The 12,031-nt window shown below is 45.8% G+C and overlaps 1 protein-coding gene across 2 annotated transcripts in view; it reads left to right on the top strand.

The window, feature by feature from the left end:
- The first annotated feature begins 589 nt into the window (after nt 1-589).
- LOC120954775 (WAG22 antigen) overlaps nt 590-12,031 on the top strand; it is a 67,098-nt gene continuing 55,656 nt past the window's right edge. The window contains exons 1-2 of one of the 2 annotated variants that reach the window (XM_040375020.2): nt 590-865; nt 3,039-3,265. The gene's annotated coding sequence lies outside the window, so the exon portion shown is untranslated. The remainder of the gene's footprint in view (nt 866-3,038; nt 3,266-12,031) is intronic. The other variant, XM_040375011.2, reaches the window with a different exon arrangement.

Below are 12,031 nucleotides of genomic sequence, written 5' to 3'. Positions count from 1 at the left end.
GTATCGAATGTATTTTCAGATTGTATGACCGCAATAATGTATGTTAGTTTTTGATTGCGAGGAAGCTTAAATATCATTAAGGGAACTTAAATCGGTCGTGAATCGTCCTCTTCGTAGTATCAAATAGACACCTTGGGGATTTGTTCATATTTATAGATGATATTTGTTCTTCATGTTATCGTTTCATGACGGTAAATGGTACAACCTTGTACGTACAATAGCTAACACATTTTTGAACTTTTAAACTCCATTCAATCAAGTGTTGCAAAACTGATCCATCGAACTCATCGCACACCAAACTCCATAGAATTTCGAGAAAGATTGGATAGTGTAGATAAACGGTCACTCTGCTAATGGATTTTTTTTAAACTAGCGAATGTTTATTGACTTCTTACCACGTTTTGTTATTGAATTGCCGCTCTAACCTTTTCCTGGAGCTACGCAGTGGATCTCCGTTCCGTACACGCCCCAAAAACGAACCCAAAAGCGCACCGCCAAACAACTGTCAGCGGTCTGCGATGACTACAGTTTCGCGCTAGGTTGGTAGGGCACTGCAGGCGAGCTAGCCTTTCGGGTTCGTTCGGACACGCGCGTTCGGGAGGCAGGAAAACTCGGCAGGCGTAAACAGTGAAAAAACCGTTCTCCTGCTTGTGGGTGCGTGCCGGACCGTGCGTGCGTGAACAGTTGGCAAACAGTTGGCGCTGAGGGAAAATCTGTCTGCAATCGTGTGCGAAAGAGTGTGGTGTGTGTGTGTGTGCGCGCGGTTTTCTTTCCATTGCTATCTTTGTGGTTGGTGATTGTTTGCCGGATTGTGTTGTTGTTTTTTTTGTGGCGTTTTTCTGGTACTCCCCCCAGTACACACACGGTAAGAAATCGCGTAAAATCTACCCGAAATTGCAGCAAAGAACCAGCGCGGCTCACCGCTAAAGAAAACACACATACGCACCAGCAAAATTTGCAAAAAAAACCTGAGTTGCGTAGGATAAAGGAAAGGAATTATCGAAATTATCATACAAATCAAGGTGGATTTGATTTTTTTTTCTCGGTAACAGCGAATTATATCGTTCATTATCCTTTTTGGATGGGGGTGGAAAGGCTTGGCTGTGCAGTATGTGTGCAAAATCAACTTTGTCGGGTGTGGGAGGCAGGATATGGAAAATGGGGTGTTTTTCTGGGTTTTCCTTTTTTTTTTGTTGGTTAGCGTAATATTTTCATTTACCAAAGAAAAGGGATTAGTAAAGGAGGTCGGTGCGCGCGTTTCACGCCGTGTACGCGACGCCGGAATTTGCTCTGTGTGTGTGTGTGTGTGTCCACGATTGTGGAGTAGTACCACGTTCTGGGCACGGTGGAAAGAGGAAACAGGCGAGGAAGCGAGAGAAAGTATTCCCGAGGAAATTTCGAACGCAGACGGGGGAAAACGGGATTCCTTCCGACTGCTGTCTCTGCTCCGGCAGCACCAAGGAAGCGTAAGGATATGAGCGTAAACAAATGAGAAGACGGCTCTCGCTAAAGACGGCTCCGCATTTGCGTACTATTACGCCGTACTCACAATGATTACGTGCTGCCGATTATTGGTTTGGTGTGTGCGTTCCTCCCTGTATCCTGCTTGCGTCAGAGTGTCTGGCAGGATGTGGCAAGCTTTTTAACATTCCTTACTGCAGCTAACGGGGAAGAGGACGTTGTCAGTGGCAAATGTACTTCTGGAAGGGTGTTTATTATTGCGGTGTGTGTGTCTTTTTAATTTTGCTAGATGCTTTTTAAAGCAATTTGTTGTGAAAGGCCCCTTTAAATGGCATCAATTCTGCATGGAATTTATTTTAACTGGGGTATTTTATTTGAATTTTGCCTTCAAATTAAAAAGTGGAGCTTCTATGTATTCTCTCAATCAGCAGGTTTTGCATCCAAAACTTGTTTATCAAAACATTAAGAAAAAAACGATAAACTCACTTCCTCACTCAATCAACTTCCATCAAAAGGTTTTTTCAGCGGCTTTATTCACACAAAATCTCGCAAAGAAGAGGCTCCAATAGACTTCTGGATAGAAACATTTTTAGGTTCTAAATCTTGGCGCTAAATAATGAATGAAAGCTAAACCCCAGTTTAGACAATTAGCTTATATAAAGTGTTTAAAAGACGAAAGAAAGATGAAAGAGGTCCAAAACATCCATGAGCCTACATCACACGCTTCTCCTCTAGACAGAACTACTGAACAAATGTTTACTTTCATTTCCTTTCACAATTGCCATGTCAGCATTCTGATTTCTTGAGTTTTTGAGTGATGTTTTACTTGATTCCAACGTCTCAGGATCTATTGAACCCTATGGAAGTCTATTACTGGATCTTTCAGTTCTTATATCTCCTCCGAACATGACGGTTTGCTCTTCATAGGAGAAAAACTAGTCCATATTTTCAATAGCAGTTGTTTAAAAATATATCTATAACCTTAATGAAGTGACCTCTGAATGTCTTTGTGGTGTACGAATCGGTGTCTTGATTGAATCTACACCAATGTGCCGTTTGTTGCGCTCTAACCACTGTAATATGATTCCAAGTCGTAACAAGTTTTTCTTGGATATCAACTCGCCATGCCCGCCCGAACGAACGAACGAATGAACGATCGAACTCGCCCGCCAGCCTAGACGTTATTTTGTGTGTGAACTGCACGGCTAACGTTACCATATGATGGATGTGCAGTTGGTTCGCTCAAAAAATGGCGCAACACGAACGGGAACCTGGTGTCGATGGGAGGAAAGGGGGATGGATCATTTCAAAGCTCTTACCAATTTCCTCGGGACAATAGACAAAAGTCATCGGACGCGAGCGATCATATCCCAATACGCTTCCGCACATCCCGCGGGTGTGTTTCCCCTTACGCGTACGAGTGCGTGTTGCGCGCGCGTTGCCGAATTGAACCTAATTATAACGCTCGTTGACACACTTTTGTACCCATTTCTAACCCGCACCACCTCTCTCTCTCTCTCTCTCTCTTTCGTTTCCCTTTTTTTTCTCCATCTGCTACCGGATCCGCTTGTGTGTAGGTGCCTCAGCTCATCGAGTTAGCCAGCGCTAGACCGTGCGGCGGGCGGGCCGTTTTCGCCATTTTCTCCAATCATCGAGTCAACATTTGCATCGCCTAGCAACATCCGACCGTACGGGCAACACCAAGCAGCAACAATCAACCATCGAATCAAGCCGTAACAGGCCTTCGTCGGCGCTGCGGCCACGGCCCGCGAAACGTACGCGGCGTACGCGTACAGCAAATTTGGTATGTTAATTAAAGAATATGTCGTAAAAAAATAAAGTAACACAAAAAATGCCACCTCTCTAGAGCGCCTAAGCGAGCTTCTGCAAAGATGCAAACATCTGGAGCTTCCTTGATGGATGATTTTGCAACCGCAAGAGCCGCCACTTGCCAATGATTCCTATGTTGCACGACGCATCGAATTCATGCGCAAGCGAGTTTTGGAGGCGATGTGGGTCGGGTCTGTTTTTTGGCAAGGTGACACCTTTTGGTGTCGTTGAACAATATACATCATTTTGAAGTGCTTGATCATATCCATCATGCTCTGTTAAGATGACCTGTTCCTGTCATACAAACGGTGTCATCAATCAGTTTGATGCAAGTCATCGGTGCGACATGTCAAGAATTAAGGGGCTGGAGAGGTTCGAACGGTCTAAATCCTCTACAATCCTACCGACAACAACAAGAACTTTCGAAAATGTGCACCTCCAACTCATTTCTTAGTAATGCGTTAAAGATATTCATGGCCACTAGCCGCTGATCAAGATCACGCTCACGCCACGTGACTATCGCTCACGTCTTTTGCGGAGTACACGCGTCACCTTGTCCATTGGAGAAAGACTGCATTAGGACTTCTACCTACTTGGCTCTAATCTGGAAGTATTTGTTGTGTTCCGGAGTGGTCCTCCTCCCAAATCTCCCCACGATACTAAACAGATTTACATTAGAACCTACAGTTTTTTGGGGATTTCTTCAACGCCGCTACACATCTTTGCGCACTCGTGGGTGCCTTTGGAGGTGGGAACTCGAGGACGGAACCGACACATTCCACTTTGTAGTTGGTGGACTTGGTTGGTGTTAAAAAAAGTCGGTCCCTCCCTACTCTCCCGGGGGATTGGTTTCACATTTCCAATAATCAGACATTCTGTACGTGTTGTCTTGGGCGTGTAGAAACCCATAAAAACAAAGAAGAAAATATGAACAAAACAACGTTTGTGTGTGTGTGTGCGTGTAACGAGCCCCGTGTGGCCGCCTGAGTAGTTTCGGTTTTTATTTTAGAACGTCCACAAACAACACACTTGTTCTCCGTTTTGTGTGGCTTCCGCAATCCTGTGACCTCATCTCACCCCCCCCCCCCCCCCCCAACACATGTTCGGGCAATTCGCGGCAAGAAGAAACATTCGAAAGCTGTTTTCTAACCCAGTTTGTGGCGGATACTTTAACGGCGGCAGCACAACAGAAATACCTTCCCTGCGTATGTTGGTGTATGTTTTGGTATGTCCGTAATAGCCGTGACGAAACCCTACAACAGCGCTGGGGGCTTCCTGTTTCATCCGCTGTCCGAGGGCCACGGTCCCCGGATCCCGGTTATGCATTTCCGTGTATGGTGCTAATAGCATTTTCAACAATGGCACATCAAAAACAGGTTCTGCCTGTGAAATTGCGCAGCAGCGGTCGTGAGCCCCCCCCCCCCCCCCAGTCTGGACACCTTGGAGAGCGTGATCGGATTTGGTAAGGACACTTCCAATGTTTTCGGTCGGTGGTCGAATAAAATCTATTGGAACCTCCAACAACTGGGTCCGAACACATCAAGAATGGGCAGGGATACACCAACGCAATAGACCAACACTCTTCCGTCTATTGTTTGAACTGTGTTGTTGTTTTGGATAGCGCCAACTCCAACTTTGGTGAAGCATACGTCTCTAGTCTGATTAATGCGCCCCCTCCAGCTACCCGGAAGTGGTCGGTTTAGAGCTCTAGGGCCTAGACTAGCGTCTCCCGTTACGCCCGTTTGCACAGACAACGCACTGCCTCGGAAGTGTCTTGGATGTGGTGGCTTAAGCACCGTGTACAGTTAACCGTGCGCAGCAGCAGTTATGCCTATCGATTAAGTACGCATTATTTGCTACCGCGCTGCTACCGCTCTCGGTCGCCAGTACCCTTTTGCCTGTCCCGCTTTTTTGCTGCTACTGCTGTTGTTGTGCATCACAGCGCTGGGTCCTCCCAGCTCGGGGGCCTCCGGAAGCGAGCACTGAGCGAATGGAATGGAGCCAAATGGAGCATGAATGAACCCCGCGCGCTAGGGCTGCGTGAAATTCCTTGATCGTCAAGCTACGGTTCATAATTTGGGGCCGAAAGTTTCTTTGGCGCGTAATTGAGAAATCCGATGCCGAAAAATTCTACCACTTCGCCCGGGACCGAGAAGGTGGGGGGGGGGGGGATAGGCTTGGAGTACCCAAAAGGTGGAGTTAATCCGGAGTTCGGGTCGGGGAATTGGGCGGCAAATTGGTAAGTAAGAGCGTTGCTTCCGATTTACGGGGTTTACGGGTTTCTCGTCTCTCGGTTTTTGTATCGTCACGCGCTTAGACGCGTTTGGGAATTACCGCTCCAAATTGATATTTATGGCCGATAGTGCGCGATTGCTGCAGCCAAAAGCGATCGTACCACGGCTGCGTGGGTTTCCACGTTCGGTTTGGAAACCATTCGCCCACGGAAAGCCGTCCGGTCGTTTGCTTATCGGGCTGTCGGGGTCATGAACGGGAGCGTTAAGAAACGAACGAAACTCCGCTTAAAAGGCGATCGCTCCTGCGCTACGCCGCCTTAGGGCTTAGGGCGCTGAAGCACGCGGCAGCTCACCCAACGCTCAATTGCCGATGAAAATGTAATAAAAATCCAAATAAAAGAATTACCATCTAGACGGCCTGTCTTCGCACCAGCTCTCCAGCGCTCTCTCTCTCTCTCTTTTGCTAGTTATTCTGAAAGGGGTCGGGAATAGTTGAGGATATAGACCTTTTCCGGGACGCACACTTTAGGGGGTGCGTCTAACACAGCACAGTGGACGGGGGTAATGATCTTGATATTTGGTTCTTGCTGGTGGGAGTGAGCGAGTTGATTGCTTTCTCCGGATTGCCTGCTCGTGGTTGATGTTAGTGGTTGCCTGCTTAGGCAGTGCTTCAAAGAGCACTTCTTGCCAGCTCTTGGGGCACTGTGAGAAATTGGGCATTCTTGAAGTATGGTCGAATGGAATTCGGAATAGATATTAGATATTAACGTTGCCATAAGCCATAGCGTCTCCTAAGCAACCATTGTTACACTAATAGATGCAGTTCTACTGACATCGTACATTCATTCCTTATTTGACTTTAAATAAACTAACATCTAGCTCTTTTCACTTCGGAAGCAATTCGGACATATCAATCCAGATATATGATGTTCAGCAGATATCGAAACTACTCAGTCATTCCCAAGATCTGTATTGTAATTCTTTGGTGGAACAAAATATGGATGTATTTTAATCATCTGATGGAATGGAGTTTTGAATAGATATTAATCATTAGATATGGGATATTAAGTAGATGCTGAAACTATTCAGTCTTCACCAAGCTTTACTCAGCTATCCCTGAGTTCTATATTGTTAGTCTATAGTAGAATGGAATTTGGAATAGATAGCAGAATCTGATATGTATGAGATCTCGATACCACTCCGTTCTCTCCACTACAAAGAAAGGCCTGTATCCATATTATATGTTCCAGGCCATATTATGTGTTAATGTATTCTATATCAAAGAATACAAATAAGATATTGAAACTAAGCATTAAGTTCGTGGAATTCGGATTAGTGGAATTGTATTCTTAAAAGATGTAAGCATTCGATATTGAGGAGATCCTGGAACCACTCAGTTATCCACAAGTTGCGTATTTTAATTTTATAGTGGGATGTATCTCTTTATAATTATTAGATATTAGATATATGATAAGATGTTCATTAAGATGTTCATCAGATGTTCATTAGTCTCTAAGTTCCGTTATGTAATTCTCAAGAGTCAAAATGTTAGGTGGATCTCGCAACTCCACAGTCTTCTGATTAAACCTATCTTCTATGTTTCAAGGTTTTAGCATGAAATGATTGAGTAAACACGTAATTTTTTTTATTTGTTACGCTTCGTGAACCTGATGCCCTCTTTTCCGTGTGTGCATGTTAACATAAAACCTTCAACCAACAATTACATAAAAAAACACTTCTTAAAAAAACACACACACACACAAGTATATCGTTTCCCGGCAACTCCATTACCGGTTGCGTAACGCTTGCCAACCGGCAAAGAGCGGTGCGAAGACACTTCGGCCATTCGCCATTGCGCACTATCAGTCACGGTCCAGTTATCCTGCCTGCTTGTGCAATCTGCGCTGCGCTGCACCTTGCCCAACTACCGAGTGTTGCAAGGTTTTGGTAACGTAAAAAAAAAATAAAAGAAACACATTCACTTCACGCCAACGTACGAGCCGAGGTTTTTGGGGATGGAGTGGAGAAAGCCGACCCTGGTCGTGCTAGAGACCGTTTTGTGATGTTCTTTCGTCGCTGTCAATTTCCGTGCCGGGCATAACGATAACAGTGGCACAAACAATAAGAATAACACATATACACAGGCACAGTCGCCCCATTTGCTCCTGATTTTTTCCCGTGCGTTCAGGAAACGTTCAGTGTACAAACCTGAACATGTGGTCGCGACAGGAAAGCGTGTGCTGGAAAATGGTTGCCAAACAGTTGCCGAGCTAGGCGTTCGAATGAACTCCTGGGGAAGAGGGGGAGGGGGGGGGCAGGTGGGTGGAAGGGTTGGGTGTGGTATGCCAATCCACACCATTTCCGGGCACATTTCACATGCTGCCTGCATTTGTTTCTGGTTGTTAGGTTATTATTCCCTCGCTGCTTCACCCACTGGTTGTGTTGTTTCGGTTCGGTTAGGTGAGAAGAATTCCTTTCATTTTCCCTTCAAAACACCCGCCCATCGCTTTGCTGCTCCACATGCGCTTGACAGCTGAACCCCTTCCCTGTCAGCGGTGGATCGAACAGTAAAGGATGTGAACGCATTTCTGTGTGTGCGGGGTAGAGTTTGGAGTTGAGGATGACTTCATGCTGCTACTGCTGCCACTCTTGCGGAGTTGGGCACGTTTTCGCACGAGTTAGTCTTGGTTGGAAAACGGCTGCTAGAAAGCGCTGGCTTAGTTTTCGCTATGCCCATTAGCTAATGCTTAGGAGCGGCAGTGCAATAGCATGAACCATGATGGGTTGTTTGTTTTTTGTTTGTTTGTTCGGTATCCACCTAATGCAATGCTTATTGTTATCGTCTTACGTGAAAGTGACTGACACTAGACGAGATAAAGCAATACTCCAACGGCGCAAAGAACATTTGAATTCGTCGTTAATTTCAGCAATTATTATGCAACTCACGTCCACATGCGGGCGCTTGATGTCGCAGTTTGAATCGATAAGTTGTTCCGCCAAAAGAAACGCCACGAAATTGCAAACGAAATCAAACGAAAGCGTTTGGTTGTTTTGTTATTGCGATACCAGAGTTTTACGCGATTGATCAACTTGAAGTCGTTGGAATGATACTTGCATTGTCAAGACAGTCGAGCCTTTGCCGATCAATTAGCGTTGCTTCCAACAACTAAGCATGCTGTCGTAAATGTACTAATAGTGTGTCATGTTCACAAAGTCAATGCAGGTATCGAAGCCATCGAACCACAGCGTCGGCACTCGTTATCATTTCAGCTGTATTGGTCACGCTGTGTGTGCTTGTGTCATGCCTGTTATCTATTGCTATTTAGTTGTCTAGTTTCGATGTAATCTTTACAATGGCAAGCTTTACGATGCTATTAATTAACTGGCTGCGGCGCAATCTTTTACCATCGTTACGCGATCGAGCAGATGCAATCGTGTTCGATCGAAGCCGCCAGCATCGCTGTATCGCGCGCGCACACATGGTTTTATTGGGCTGTAAACATGTGCCCCGCTGGAACCGGTACCATAGTGTAGTTGGGACGGCCGTTTTTGCAAACCAACCGAACAGCAGATGTATAACAAATCACACGAAAAATGATGAATCATAATGCCAAAGTAATAGGGACCAACAAATATCATGCCAGTTATTAGTGTCATGATGACATTTTTCATTTTTCAAGATGCATATGCATGCCTTTTTGTACCACAAAACGGTGGAACTAATCAACGCACCCTTCATACGAATTCTGAGGAAAAGATCTTCTTACACGTTTATCGAGCGAGTCACAGGAACGGATTAGTCTCTCAGTTCAAGTGTTATGCAATAGTCCGAATATGTTTGTACTATACACACGAATGACGTTGACCAATTCGACCGAACCGCATTTTTCGTTACTTACATTTAAAAAATTAAAAGTGCCCATTTGGCTCCGTGTTCCCCTTGACCTGTTTATGGGGCGTAAAGGAACCTTTTTATTGTATTGTTTTGCACTATGTCTCTCGCGAGTCTCTCGGTTTACAAGCCATTTCGAACGAATTTCAATTACTTAGCATTGAACAGACGGTGGCGCGTAGCATTAACGGCCATTCCAGCCGCAGGAACGGACTGGCAACTACCGCACCGGACGGGGCATATCTAATCAGTGCCAACCTGTGACTGCGACGATTTCATGCGCGGTAGTAATGTGGTGGTAGTTTTGTTGTTGTTGCATTTAGCACGTGAAGAAAGCAAAAGAGATAGCATGGATGTGTGATAGATGGCGAAAAAGAAGAAGAAAAAAGAAATAGAACACGGATGGCGGACAGACACATAAAATCCGGTTCGAAGGACCGGCTCGAATATTGTCGTGGCAGAAGGTAACTTGAAAAACAGCTTCAAACCCAGCTGGTCCAGCTAAACAATAGACCAGTTTTGATGTATTGTTGTGCAAAAAAAGTAGATAAAGCCTGAAAATACAAACACACACACACACAGAGAAGCAACATGTAAGCAAATATGCAATTCCAACTCTCGTTTTGCGTTTTTACACGCCACCCATAACAAGCGGTCACATAAATCTCATATCGTTGCTTTCCGTGCGTTCTTCCAGCAAAATCCATCCGCGGCTCAAAGATTTGCCAAAGCAGATGGTTAATCTATTCGGCAAAAAAAAACAACCAAAATCCCCACATCGCACAGGGTGTGCCCGAATGTAGGTTATGCTGCTGCTGCTGCTGCTGCATGCGACCGTGCACGGGTGTCACATGGGCGCAGGAACATTGGAGCATTGGGAAGGGGACCCAACAGGGGTTTCCTTGGCTTGTTTTTATTTTAGAAATGCGTCATTGGTCGTCGTTGGATGATTTGCTGAAAATGCGTGGAAACTGTGCGCGTCCTGTGTCGCGGCGGCGAGCTCATAAAATAATAAGTGCCGATTGCAGTTTGCCGTTTGCGCCGTTCGTAATCCATCCCTGCCGAGATGTGACGGGCGACGGGTACTGTCTGCGTCTGTCTGCGGTGATTAGTTTTCGAATTAACGCGCTTTATTGCACAGTAAAAGCCACAGTTACGGTGCTATTAGCAGAGCAGGGGGAAGGAAAAGAAACCGATGCTCATAAAAAAAAAAACAAAACTTATTTATACACCCAACGTGTTCGGATAGTTTGTGTGTGCGATAGTTTTTTTTTCCCTCTATTCCCCCGCGTAAACACGCGCGCGCTGGTACTGTGCACATGGTCGCCCATGTGGGTGGTTCAAGGGAGTCTTAACGCATGACCCTGCTGTAAAGATAGATTGTCTACATCAAAACACAACCGCATGTGACGCAGGTAGCGTACTAAAAAGCACATTTATTATATATATAGTTACGACAAGTATCAGTGCTTGTTGATAATTTCGCTTACAAATCGTGTCGCGAAGATGGCAAGCGTGACCCTAATGCTGTACATATGCGCACGCCTGTGTGTGGGTGTACGAATCCTTTGGCATGCTGCTTCTGCCTCAATCAAACCCACCGTACCGCAGGCCCGACTTGGGGGAGTCTGTATTAAAAGGAAATCAATCGTTTACTCGTGTATGCCTGTCTCTGTATATGAGTGTCTATGTTTGTGTGTACGTGTGTATTAGTAAATCTCTTTCTCTTCTCTTGTGTGTGTGTGTGTGTGTGTGTACGTTGCTGTTAGGACAAGAGGGACCTGACTTTATTTTCGTTGGCTTTCGTTGTTTACCGCGCATACGGTCGCCGCTTGAGCGCTTCAAAAATCGATATCTGCTTTCCGTTTTTAATAGTTCATCCTGTTCCTTTGCTCCCCATTTTCTGCCCGGTCACCGTTCTACTTCCAGCGCTTGGGCGGTGGGCGGGGTGGGAGAAAATATCTTTCCTCCTATCGGAAAAAAAACAGAACAAAAATCACCGTTTCACTTTTCCCGACAGGCGAGGGGCTGCGCCTAGCCCAAAAAAAAAAACCCTATCCCGATTCGCTTCGTCACGCTCTCCCACGTGTGCAAGGGGAGGCAAGTGCGGGGGTGCGAAATGGTAAAAGTTTCGTGCGAAGAAACGCTGGGGCACGTGGGCAGCGGCGCGAAGGGTGCAGCTCGACAGACACGGACGATATGGAGGCAAACACACCCAAACGCGCGAGCCTGGCTTCGCCTCTGTCCTTGAGGAAATTGTGCTGGAGAGAGGATGAGGAGCATTTGATTAGTTTGCAAGTCCCCGTCTGGAAAGGCTCCCGCTCATGTATATATATGTGTGTGTGTGTGTGCATTAGTTAGAGCGCTGTATCACAAACACAAACGCACACAACGTAAGGGATAAAGGAAAGCATTGGAAGGCAGAGGAAAGAACCGTATGTCTCCCCCGGCCTACACCCAACACGTATAAACACATTCGTACTCCAACATTTCGCCCGAACACGGAGGGGTTGAAACAAATGGGGGTCATCCTTAAGTGCGGGTCATTAGTGTTATTCTATTCCGATAAATATAAAGTACCTTGCCGATCCTGGTTTACTTTTTATGTGTGTGT

Source organism: Anopheles coluzzii, chromosome X (assembly GCF_943734685.1).
Source record: "Anopheles coluzzii chromosome X, AcolN3, whole genome shotgun sequence".
NCBI lineage: Eukaryota > Metazoa > Arthropoda > Insecta > Diptera > Culicidae > Anopheles > Anopheles coluzzii.
This window is presented reverse-complemented; position numbering and strand designations above follow the sequence as displayed.